Source organism: Lagenorhynchus albirostris, chromosome 15 (genome assembly GCF_949774975.1).
Source record: "Lagenorhynchus albirostris chromosome 15, mLagAlb1.1, whole genome shotgun sequence".
In the NCBI taxonomy this organism is placed as follows: Eukaryota; Metazoa; Chordata; class Mammalia; order Artiodactyla; family Delphinidae; genus Lagenorhynchus; species Lagenorhynchus albirostris.
The window spans coordinates 64422445-64434646 of NC_083109.1; the positions used below are offsets into that span (position 1 = coordinate 64422445).

Genomic DNA, 12202 nt, shown 5'->3' on the forward strand with positions numbered 1-12202 from the left:
TCCTTGGTGGTCCAGTGGGTAAGACTCCATGCTCCCAATGCAGGTGGCCCAGGTTCGATCCCTGGTCAAGGAACTAGATCTCACATGCCACAACTAAGAGTCTTCATGCTGTAGCTAAAAGATCCCACATGCCACAACTAAAGATCCTGCATGCTGCAATGAAGATCGAAGATCACACATGCTGCAACTAAGACCTGGTGCAACCTAATAAATAAATATTAAAAAATAAAGGATTGTTTAAAAACAAAAGGAATTCTCCCTTCTTCCATCTTTTGTTCTATTCAAGCCCTCAACTGATTAGATGAGGCCCACCCACACTGGGGAGGGCAATCTGCTTTGCTCAGTCTACCCATTCAAATGCTAATCTCTCCCAGAAACACCCTCACAGATACTGCCAAAATAATGTCAAACTAGGTATCTGGGCATCTTGTGGCCCAGTCAACACTTAAAATGAACCATCACAGAGGATGATGGCAAGAAGAGGCAAGAGAGGTGGGCAGGGATGTGTGGTCTGTATTGTGTCAACTTGACTCAGCTGGAAATGTTTCCTAGACTCCTCTTCCCTTTAAGACTTGGCAGAAAGAGGCAAGTGCAAGTGCAGCAATCACCATCACTGAAAGTCACTATGGTCAGATGCAGTGGCTGATAAGATGCAGAGATGCCCAGAGGTTCCATCTGAGCTTGCTCTCCTCTGCTCTGCCTCCTGCTCTGTCCCAGCAGGTGTTTGGTGGTGGCACTGACAGAGGTACAACTTGCCAGAGGGCCTTCCCTTGGCTGTCCTACTTTGGTGACTGAATGTGCTTGGCTTCCCAGAGGGACTGGCTAGTGCCTCCTTTGATCCTGCATTTTCCCTCCTGGACTGTCCCCTCCCCGCTCCTCCTATAGCTCTGTAAGGTCTAATCCCTAGGATGAATCTCCTATCCCATGACCCATTGTGTTTCTGTGTTGAATCCTGACTGATACGGTGGACCAGACCACCTGGGCCAAGGTGAAGAACAAAGGAAGCTATCAAAGGCCTCTGAGACAGGCAGTGGCCTACATCTGCGAGTGGGACTCCTGTGACTGTAGCCAGGGTTCAAGGCCCCTGGGTTTCTAAACGGAGCAGGGCACTGTGCAGAAAATATTGCCATCAGACTATTTCCCAAGTCAGCCCCACGCCTGGTGCCCTGTGCCCTCCTGCTTCACTGGCCGGGGGTCACTATCACTTGACCCCTCAGTCCTGACAAGAAGAGCTGGTGTTTGTATCTAACAAGTAGAAGGATTAATGTGCAAGAAAAGAACTCCAGTCCTTTACGGCAGTGGTGTTTATACGCAGCAGCTTTGGGGCAACCACAGGAGTAGGTTAAATGGGGTGACTTTTCACCAAGAGCAGCTGTAAATCTGCCTTCCTCCAGGATGGATGTACAGGGCTCTGGGGAGGAGAATGTGTAATTGGCTGAAGGAGGCATTAGTGGCTACATTTCAGAATCAGCTGGGGTGCTTTAAAAATAGCCAGTTGCCCCACTGCAGACCATTTAAATCCAATTTCTGGGGGTGAGGCCCAGACATCTTGGTGGTGGTTTTATTTTTAGTCCAAAGTGATTCCCAAGAGTAGCCAGTGTGGAGAATCCATTCAATCACAGTGAAGAGGTTGCAATAAAGGGGACCTGTGGGCCATATCTTTATTATTTGTTTGTTTGTTTATTTTGGCTGCACTGGGTCTTAGTTGTGGCACACAGGACCTTTAGTTGTGGCCTGCAGGATCTTTTTTTTTTTTTTTCAGTTGCAGCATGCGGACTCTTAGTTGTGGCATGTGGACTTCTTAGTTGCAACATGTGGACCCTTAGTTGTGGCATGAATGTGGGATCTAGTGCCCTGACCAGGGACTGAACCGGGCTGCCTGCATTGGGAGCGTGGAGTCTTACCCACTGGACCACCAGAGGTCTTACCCACTGGACCACCAAGTCCTGTGGGCCATATCTGATTGACGACACTATTTTCTTTCAGAAATTTGAATTTACTGCTAATACTGAAACAGGGAGATTGCAAATACAAACCTAAATTTCCAGCTTCTTTCCTTTGAAAACCCGGAAGCAATAGCAATACTGGGCCACAGTCCCCTCTAACCCCTAATGTCTTGCCCTGCCTTTTTCACTCACTTTATTATCTCCCTGTCCACTGCAGACATTGGATTTGGGGACCTTGCAGGGATTAAGAGCAGGTGTCAGTGAACTATAGCTCTTGGGCCCAATCTGGCTCGCTGCCTGTATTTGTATGGCCTGTAAGCTAAGAATGGTTTTTACATTTTGAAACTGGCGGGGGAAAAGTGAAAGAAGAATATTTCATGACACATGAAAAATTACATAAAATTCAAATTTCAGTGTCATATTGGTACATGGATCATGGCCATGCTTATTTGCTTATGTGCTGTATGTGGCTACGTTTGTGCCACAACAGCAGACTGTGTGGTCACAAAGCCTCAGATATTTACTACCTGTCACTTGTTACAAGTTTGTTGATTAAAAGAATAAGATTTAGAATCAAAGAAAGCTAAGTTTGAACCCTGTATCTATTATTAGCTATCAGAGAGAATTTGGGCAAATTCCATCAGCTCTCTGTAAAATGCAGAGAAGAAATCTTACCCTGCAGGGGACTGTGATGATGTCTACAAGGTGACTATGTTCAGCCTCCAGCCTAGAGCTGAGAAAGCGCACAATACATTGTACCCAACAGAAGAGGGAGACTGAAAATCACCCTCTTTGAGATTGATAGTGTTTTTCAATGAATAACAGAAAAAGAGCCAGGGGTCCTTAACTATAAAAAAAAAAAGTTCATTGCTCTTCTCCTAAAGAGGTTACATTACTATGTCATTAAAATCACTTTGCGGCAATTCAAGTGGAGTTATTGTTCTACATTAGATATCTTTTTTTTTTTTTTCGGTACGCGGGCCTCTCACTGTGTGGCATCTCCCGTTGCGGAGCACAGGCTCCGGACGCGCAGGCTCAGCGGCCATGGCTCACGGGCCCAGCCGCTCCACGGCACGTGGGATCTTCCCAGACCGGGGCACGAACCCGCGTCCCCTGCATCGGCAGGCGGACTCTCAACCACCGCACCACCAGGGAAGCCCTAGATATCTTTTAAGTGTAAAAACTGCAATATTTATCAAATACAAAATCACCTTTTTACTCGACACTATTATTGGCTTTGTTATCGTATAAAAGCCTTGGAAATAATCACCCATTTAGCATTAATAATAATTTAGTTTGATTAGGAAGTGAACTGTCCATACAGAGTGAAAACTGTCTTTTCTAGGATATCACTTTATATTTTACATTGGAAGTTTATTAATTATCTAGAAGCTGACATTGTCAATTTCCCCCCAAAATGAATTTTCCTCTGTTTGATCAAAGTTGGCCAAATAAAAGACTTGGCTGTACGTATTTATAATCTAATTAAATCCTCAGAACTGATCATACACTTAAAATACACATAACTTAACACTTACCATTTTAACCATTTTAAAGTGTACAGTTGTGTGGCATTAAGTACCATTCACAATGTTGTACAGCCATAACCACTATCTAGTTCCAGAACTTTTTCCTCATCCCCAGAAGAAACCTGGTACCCACTAAGCACTCATTTCCAATTCTCCCCCTCACCCCATTGCCTAGCAACCACTAATTGGCTTTTTCTCTCCATGAATTTGTCTATTCTGGATATTTCATTCAAGTGACATCATATAGTATGTGGTCTTGTGTACCTGGCTTCTTTCACTTAGCATGGTGTTTTCAAGGTTCATCTGTGTTGTACTGTAGCATGTATCAGTACTTCATTTTTTTTGGTGGCTAAATAATATTTCATTGTATGGATATCCCATGTTTTGTTTATTCATTCATCCACCGATAGACATTTGGGTTGTCTCCATTTTAGGGCTAGTGTGACCGGTGCGGTGATGAACATTCATGTACATGAAAATCTGTCAGGAGTTCTAGTATCAAGACGCTTTCAGACAGTGCTAAGTGTCTGAAAAAAAATGAGCTGGATGAACAGTAAAAGGACTGAGACCTGGATGAAAAGGGTCTTGATAATGCATTTGCTTGCTTGCATAATACCTGTCTTACCTCCTTGGATGCAAGGGCCATGAGGGCCAGGACTGTAGGTATGTTCATTGCTGTACCTTGAGAGATTGAATATACAAACAGACAATGCCCAGACCACATATAAAAATAGAACTCTGACTCACAATCTGCAGCAACCAGCCCAGGAAACCAATCCATTATCGCAAGTAACCAGCCTAGGAAGCCAGCCTGCTCTCTCTAAGTCAGACTTGGAGGACCACCGTCCTCAGCAGCCAGCCCAGAAGCCAAATAATAACCCCTGTACCATCAGCCCCAAATGACCAGGACTTGATTCATAACTGACAGCTTCCCTAATTTTTGTCCCCTCTTCTAACTAGAGGGACTAACCAGAGAAAGCCAAACGTTCATGCTTAACCAATCACACAGGATGCCCTGCTTCTAGTTAGCCTACCTCCAACTTCCCTGTGCCAACAGCCTCCAATCGGACACACCTGGCTCCTTCTCTCATCCCCCCCCCCTTTCTTTAACTATAAAGCTTTCCCACTCCTCTGCCTGCTTCTGAGTCTCTGCCAAAAGGCAAATGATGAGGGCTGACTCCCTTGCTCTAGCAAGCTCTGAATACATAGATTCATTTTGTTCTCCTTTGGATGGTCTTTGTCTATTTCCACAACCTCCATCTCCTGGACAGGGCCTGGCACACAGAGGGGGCCTGGTCAGTAACTGCTGATGGTGTGAACACACATTGCTGAGAAAGGGCCTGTGTGGTCCTATCACAGTCCCCTGCCTGGATACTCAAGCCCACAGCACACTCTCTGGTCTTATCCCAGCCCCACTCTCTCTTTAGAACTCCAGACCTGCACACACAGCAGCTGACATGCCATCTCTGCCTGGACACCCACAGACCCCTGGGACTCAATGTGTCCCACATCTACTGGCCACCTCCCCCGCTTCCTTCTACAGCTCTTCACCTGGCTTTATCGCCCAGGGTCCCCCCAGTGCCCAGCCTGGACCGTGGGAGTCAGCCTACCTCCTTCTCATTCTCCCCAACCAATAATCTGTCAGTAAGTTCTGTTGTTTCTACTCCAGAATGCCTGGTGAATCCACCCCTTCTTCTGGCTCCATTCCTGGGACAGGCCCTCGTTGCAGCAACAGCCCAGAACTGGTCTAGCTGCCTTCAGTCTGGTCTCCTCCAAAACAGCCAGGGGACACTCCCCTGAAAAACCCATTTCTGACCAGGAGATGCCCCTGCAGAGTGACCTTCCAGCCACCCTCAGATTAGAGTCTAAACCTAAGAGAAGGGAATTCCCTGGCTATCCAGGGGTTAAGACTCTGCGCTCCCAGAGCAGGGGGCACAGGGTTCCATCCCTGGTTGGGGAACTAAGATCCTGCTCACACATCACGCGGCCAAAATAAATAAATAAATAAATAAATAATAAACCTACGAGAAGAGTCTTTCTGGAGCCTCCCAGACCTGGTCCCTGCCCACCTTCCCAGATTTAAATCTGGCCCAGCCTATACTCTAACCATGAACACGCCAGGCAACAGCACTCTTTGCTCTCCCTCTCTCCCCTCGCTTAACTTGGCAGGTAGCTCCTCTCCTTCAAGCCTCAGTGAGTCACTGCCTGGGTGGGGAAGCCTCGTCCTGACTGCCATGATCCCCTCCTCTTACCGGATCAATTATTCTGGGCTCCTTACACTAGGGTGAGATTTGCTGGTCAGTTCCCCATCCCCCACCCCACTGTGTAAATTCCTTGAGGGCAGAAATTTTAGTTTTTAACCTTTGTCATCTCAGAACCAAATACAACGCCTGACACTTGGCAGATATCAAAAGGTCAATACTTGTTGAGCAAATAAATGTTTGCGCAAGAAAAGAACCGTATCGGGGTTGGATTACCCAATGGACCTTAGGGCTGGTAGTGAAAGAGGGGAACCACCCCCAAATTATTTGGAAAGATTTTGATATGTGATAGTTGAATAAAAGCAATGAGGTCATCATTCTGAGAAAATAGAGGAAATGAGGATTTTGTTGGACTTCCTTACGTTCCTCTTGCTGTCTAGGTTTTTTATTTCCTATTTTATTTTATATTTATTTATTTTTTTAGAAGAATTTAGAAGAAATTTTTAAAAACATTTTTATTTCTTTAATGTTGTATCTATTTTATTTATTTATTTTTGGCTGTGTTGGGTCTCTGTTGCTGCGCGCGGGCTTTCTCTAGTTGCAGTGAGCGGAGGCCACTCTTCGTTTTGGTGCGCGGGCCTCTCATTGCGGTGGCTTCTCTTGTTGCAGAGCACGGGCTCTAGGCACGTGGGCTTCAGTAGTTGTGGCACGCAGGCTCAGTAGCTGTGGCTCGTGGGCTCTAGAGCGCAGGCTCAGTAGTTGAGGCGCACAGACTTAGTTGCTCCATGGTCTGTGGGATCTTCCCGGACCAGGGCTTGAACCCATGTCCCCTGCATTGGCAGGCGGATTCTTAACCACGGTACCACCAGGGAAGCCCATATTTCCTGTTTTATTTATTTTTTTATGTCATTTAATTTTCTTCCAGTTTTATTGAGATGTAATCGACATACAACACTGTACAAGTTTAAGGTGTACAGCATAATGATTCGACTAACGTACATCATGACATGATTATCACAGTAAGCTTAGTGAACATCCATCATCTCATACAGATACAAAAGTAAAGAAATAGAAAAAAGTATCTGTTCCTTGTGATGAGAACTCGGGATTTACTCTCTTAACTTTCATGCATAACACACAGCAATGTTCATTATATTTATCATGTTGTACATTACACCCCTAGTGCTCCTTTATCTTATAACTGTCTAGGGTTTTTATTATTATTATGTTCTCAATTGTATTTGTAATACTTGACACATGAAACTTGCTTTTGAATAAATTTTAGGAATACTGAGGATATGAACAATTATATAACTCGTTATTAGCTTTTTTAAAAATTTTATTTATTTATTTTTGACTGCGATGGGTCTTCGCTGCTGTGTGCAGGCTTTCTCTCGTTGCGGCGAGCGGGGGCTACTCTTCTTTGCAGTGTGTGGGCTTCTCATTAAGGTGGCTTCTCTTGTGGAGCACAGGCTCTAGGGTCGCGTGCTTCAGTAGTTGTGGTTCGTGGGCTCTAAAGCTCAGGCTCAGTAGTTGTGGCGCACGGGCTTAGTTGCTCTGCGGCATGTGGGATCTTCCCCAACCAGGGCTTGAACCCTTGTCCCCTGCATTGGCAGGCAGATTCTTAACCACTGCACTACCAGGGAAGCCCTCATTATTAACTTTTAAAAAATTAGGATCTGCAGGAAAGATTTCTTTCATAGTTCTTCCCTTCCTTCCAAATACAATCTTAACCTCTATTGAGCAGATGTATGTTTTTAAATTTTCTCTCCCTCTTTGCCTAGCTTCCATGAAGGTCTGCACTGAATTTGTGGCCCATATTTTATAATTATGCAATACTTTTCTGACTACTAACTTCTCAGATTATTATTTAACCTTCATTTTTCTTTTTTATTACTTTACTTTTCAAGCTTAACTGTACCATGGTTGTTGCTGCTTTTTCAGTTAACAGACTATTTTTTACAGCAGTTTTACAGAAACAGCAGGTTTATAGAAAAATTGAGCAGAAAGCACAGAGAGTTTCCATATATTCTCTCTTCCTTAAGTTTCCCCTGTTATTAAAAACTGGCATTGGGTGCTCGCTTCAGCAGCACATATACTAAAATTGGAATGATACAGAGAAGATTAGCATGGCCCCTGTGCAAGGATGACACACCAATTCGTGAAACGTTCCACATTTTTAAGAGAAATGAGTTTCAAGCATTTTTGTTGGAAGCATTTTTGCTGAAGACATTAAAACTGACTCTGGGCCTTACACAACTAAATTAGCTGGAGAAGATAGAATGATCTTTTCGTATTTTTATTCGTTGTTAAGTATTAACCAGCAAGCAAATTTTAAGACCAGAAATTATTGACCCCATAATTCTACCTTTTTAATAAAATTTAATTCAATAAAAATTTTAATTTTTTTAAAAAAGAAACTGGCATTGGTGTAATACATTTGATTCAGCTGATGACCCCATATCGGTACGTTATTATTAACTAAAGTTCATAACTCATTTGAGGGTTCACTCTTTGAGGTGTACAGTTCTATCGGTTTTGACAAATGCATAACATCATGTAACCAACATTTCAGTATCACACAGAAGAGTTTCACTGCCTTAAAAATCCCTGGTGCTTTCCGCTGCCCCCCTTCCCCACCTCCACACTTAGCTGTCTTTGCTGTTAGTTTTGTTTCCATTTTGAATTACATAAGAAAAAGGACAGAGAGGAATCACAATCATTTTATCCTATCATCTTATTGTGGAAACTTTCAAACATCCCTAAAGGTGCAATGAATGATCACCAGTATACCTTCCACCTGGATTCAACAATCATTAACATTTTGTCGATTTTATTCTCTATTGTTTATTTATTTTCCTTTATTTTACATATTTTTCTGAACCATTTGCAAGTAAGTTGCAGACACTGTGGACAGTTGATCTCTAAATACTTCAGCATACATCTGTAAGAATAAAGACATTCGCCTATACAATGTCGATGACATTATCATAGCCAAAGAAATTAACTGTAATTCTATACTGTCATCTAATATTCAGTACACATTCAAATTTCCCCAGGTGTCTTTCAGAATGCGTTTTATGACTGTTTTGTTTTCTCAAACCAGGATGCCATTAAAATTCATATTTGGCCTGTATTGTCTTTTTAGTCCCTTTTTATTCAAAACTGTCCATTCATCTCTTTCCATCTTTTTTTTAATTGACATTCACTTTAAAAAATTTTTGTACAATATACATAGCATAAATTTTTCCATCTTAACCTTTTTTTTTTTTTTTTGGCCACGCCTTGCAGCATTCAGGATCTTAGTTCCCTGACCAGGGGTCGAACACATGCCCCCTGCAGTAGTAGCGTGGAGTCTTAACCACTGGACCACCAGGGAAGTCCCTTAACCATTTTTAACTGTACTGTTCTTGATCCTATATGAAGAAAACCCTAAAGACTTCACCAAAAAACTATTAGAATTAATAGGCAAATTCAGTAAAGCTGCAGGATAGAACATAAAAGACCAGTAGGGCTTCTTTAAATTAACAATGAACTTTCTGAACTGAATGACATTAACGTTTTTTATATTTATTTATTTATTTGTTTGTTTATTTATTTATTTAGGCTGTGCCGGGTCTTAGTTGAGGCATGCAGGATCTTCGTTGCAGCATGTGGACTTCTTAGTTGCAGCATGCGGGATCTTTAGTTGCAGATGCAAACTCTTAGTTGCGGCACACATGTGGGATCCAGTTCCGCGATCAGGGATTGAACCCAGGCCCCCTGCATTGGGAGCTCCGAGTCTTACCCACTGGACCACCAGGGAAGTCCCAGTGACATTGACTTTTAAAAGCCTCAGGCCAGTTGTCTTCAAATATGTCTCACCTTCTGAATTTTCTTGCTTCTTCCTGATGGTGACTTCCTACCCTGTCTTTCTGACAAACTGGAAGTTAGTTCTAGAGGCTTGATTGGATTCAGGCTAATTGTTTTGGGGCAAGAACCCTTCAGAGGTGGTATGCCCATCAGAGTGCCTCACCTCAGGAGGACACACAGCATTGCATGCTGCAGTATAGGAAGGGCTTAATCCAGCCTTGAGTTGAATGAAATCTCTGCTCCTCTGGTCCCACTTAAGTGTCTTCAAGTTGATGGCCCTACACTCTCTATAGCTGTCTCCAGCAAACTTCATGCTGAATTTTCTCCCAGCCACTTGTGTCCTGCCTTTAAAAAACAGCTTTAATCTTTAGCAGCCAAGGATGGGAAGGAAATATTCAAGTAAATTAGCTGCAAATGTTCTCCCCCACCCCACTCTCCCCTTCCATATTCAGAAGACTGCTTTAATCTCAAGATGCATTTTTATCCTTTACTTTTTTTTTAATCAATAAATGGATATGAATTTCATTGCTTTGATTTTATCATTTTGGTGCATTTTCCTTCCAAAGGTGTTGGAGTAGGCAATTTCAGAAAAGTTCAAAGAGGGCTTCCCTGGTGGCACAGTGGTTGAGAGTCCGCCTGCCGATGCAGGGGACACGGGTTCGTGCCCTGGTCCGGGAAGATCCCACATGCCGCGGAGCAGCTGGGCCCGTGAGCCATGGCCGCTGAGCCTGCGCGTCCGGAGCCTGTGCTCTGCAATGGGAGAGGCCACAACAGTGAGAGGCCTGCGTACCGCAAAAAAAAAAAAAAAGAAAAGTTCAAAGAGCCATTTTAAGATCTGGCTCCAGTTTCAATCATTATCTCTGGTTCATTAATCAGAAATATAGATGTCTAAATTGACTTAAAATTGTAGAAGGAAAGACAAATGGAAAACACTCAGATACTTCTGAAGAAGTTTGCAAAGGTTGGAGTAGGGGACTGGTAATAATGATTATAAAAATAGCTACTATTTACCGAACACCTGTCACATGCCTTGCTGCCTGGTGTTCTTTCCAACACGTTTTCTGATTCTCTGACATGAACTGGGTGTCCAACAATTCAGTTCTCTTTGAACACTACCTGCATCAGATCCCACAACTTAAAGGGCTTAGTCCCACAAGACTGCCCACACTTCAGATGGCAGCCACAAGGCCTGGGCCACCCATACTTCTCACCAATGGCTACAAATTTGGGGGTTTTCACAACTCCCTCCTCAAGTTCAATAATTTGCTAGGATGGCTCACAGAACTTGAAACCGTGTAACTAAGATTGGACTTGAACCCACACGCCGGGACTCAAACCCAGCCAAAACCCAGACTGGGACTTGAACCCATGGTCTTTTAACTGAGATCACACGCTTGGTCTCAGGACTTAATGAAGCTCAGACTCTTGATGCCTCATCACAGAAAGAATTCAGTGAGAGACAAAGTGATAGGTAAGAAGTGGGTTTATTCAAAGAGAAACACACTCCACAGACAGAACGTGGGTCATCTCTGGAGGTAAGAAAGGCACCAGGAGTTGTCAGCTTTCAGAGCAGTGGGTAATTTCATAGGCTAATGAGGGGGAAGATTACTCCAACTATTTTGTGGGAGGGGTGGAGATTTCCAGGAATTGGGCCACTGCCCACTTTTTGATCTTTGATGGTCAGCCTCAGAACTGTCATGGCACTGGTGGGTGTGTCACTTAGCTTATGCTAACGTATTACAAGGCTCAAGGTCCACTGGGAGTCAAATCTTCTGCCATCTTGAATCTAGTTAGTTCTTACCAGTTCTTGTCATGTCCTATACATATGTCATTCTTTTGAAGGTTGTACCCTGCCCCCTTCCCTCCTGTTTCAAACTCAGGAATACACTTCATTATATTTACCAATTTATTGTAAAAGATAAAACTCAGGAACAGACACATGGAAGAGAAGCATAGGCAAGGTTTGCGGGGAGGGCAGCACAGAGCTTCCATGCCCTCTCTGGGAGAATCACCCTCCCAGCACCTTGGTGTGTTCACCAACCCAGAAACTCATGGAATCTCAATCTTATTGTAAAAGTCTTTATACAGCTCATCTCCAGCTCCTCCTTCCCTCCCTGGAGGTCCGTAGGTGGGGCTGAAAGTTCTCACCCTCTAATCACAGATAGTCAGTCCTCATCCTTGGGTTCAGAACACTTAGATTTAACCAACTGAGGATCAAAAATATTTTTTAAAAAAATCTAGAAGTTTCCAAGAAGCAAAACTTGAACTTGCTGTGTTCTGGCAACTATTTACATATCATTTACATTGTATTTCCAACTATTTATATAGCATTTGCATTGTATTAGGTATTATAAGTAATCTAGAGATGATTTAAAGCAGATGGGAGGATGTGCATAGGTTATATGCAAATACTACACCATTTTGTATAAGGGGCTTGAGCATTGGTGGATTTTGGTATCTGAAGGGGTCCTCGGACCAATCCCCCATGGATACCACGGGATGAATATGTTTGGTCTTTTGGGTAACGAGCCCCACCCTGAGGCTATCTAAAGACCCCATCCTAAATCATCTCATTAGCATACACTCAGATGTGAGGAAATGGGCTTGTTAACGAATAGCAAAAGACTCCTATCACTCAGGAGATTCGAAGGATTTTAGTAATCCAGGACGAAGA

General features: G+C 43.4%; 2 non-coding genes across 2 annotated transcripts; both read left to right on the forward strand.

Moving 5' to 3' along the window:
- TRNAW-CCA (transfer RNA tryptophan (anticodon CCA)) lies at positions 1-73 on the forward strand. The gene has a single exon. It is a non-coding gene; the product is annotated as a tRNA-Trp (tRNA).
- Positions 74-7750: 7677 nt separating this feature from the next.
- LOC132506573 (U6 spliceosomal RNA) lies at positions 7751-7857 on the forward strand. Its single transcript, XR_009535894.1, has one exon. It is a non-coding gene; the product is annotated as a U6 spliceosomal RNA (small nuclear RNA).
- The last annotated feature ends 4345 nt before the right edge of the window (positions 7858-12202 follow it).